The 491-nt window shown below is 57.6% G+C and overlaps 1 long non-coding RNA gene across 3 annotated transcripts in view; it reads left to right on the top strand.

Annotated features, from left to right (window-relative positions):
• The first annotated feature begins 357 nt into the window (after window positions 1-357).
• LOC119305048 overlaps window positions 358-491 on the top strand; it is a 3,368-nt gene continuing 3,234 nt past the window's right edge. For all 3 annotated transcript variants that reach the window (XR_005148526.1, XR_005148527.1, XR_005148525.1), the window contains exon 1: window positions 358-441. This is a non-coding gene — a long non-coding RNA (uncharacterized LOC119305048). The remainder of the gene's footprint in view (window positions 442-491) is intronic.

A 491-nucleotide genomic window follows, 5' to 3' on the forward strand; every position in this document is an offset into this window, starting at 1 on the left:
CGGCCTAACACCGACACCCGTAGCAGTGAGACCACCCTCACAACATCGTCGTCTCGGCTTGTAGCACGTGTGCCCTCGTACGCACAAGCCATTCAACTGTTGGTCTTTACAGTCGATCGACGCCCGCGGTGACACTAGCTGGGGATGCACGGAGCTGCAAGTCACGACGTAAACGCGAGCCATAGGTAAAACGAGTCGCGCGGAGCTCCAGTACGCGATGGACGTAATAAATTAGACGTGCTGACTTGGGTTGATCGTACGGCTCGTAAGACAAGCTGGTGGAATGAGCCACCCGGCTGATACCACGCACGGATCGGCTCTGTTTCGAATTTTCTAATTGACTGATGGCCTTTTCGTAAAAACAAAACCGTCCCCCGAATCTCCCTCTCTCTCGGCGGCATCATATCGGGCGGCGGCGGCGGCGGCGACGGCGGGTCGTAGGTCAGTGCCTCCTCTCATCTATCTCCCCGGGATGCCCTGCCCCTCCTACT

The sequence above is a fragment of the Triticum dicoccoides genome, chromosome 5B, assembly GCF_002162155.2.
Source record: "Triticum dicoccoides isolate Atlit2015 ecotype Zavitan chromosome 5B, WEW_v2.0, whole genome shotgun sequence".
NCBI lineage: Eukaryota > Viridiplantae > Streptophyta > Magnoliopsida > Poales > Poaceae > Triticum > Triticum dicoccoides.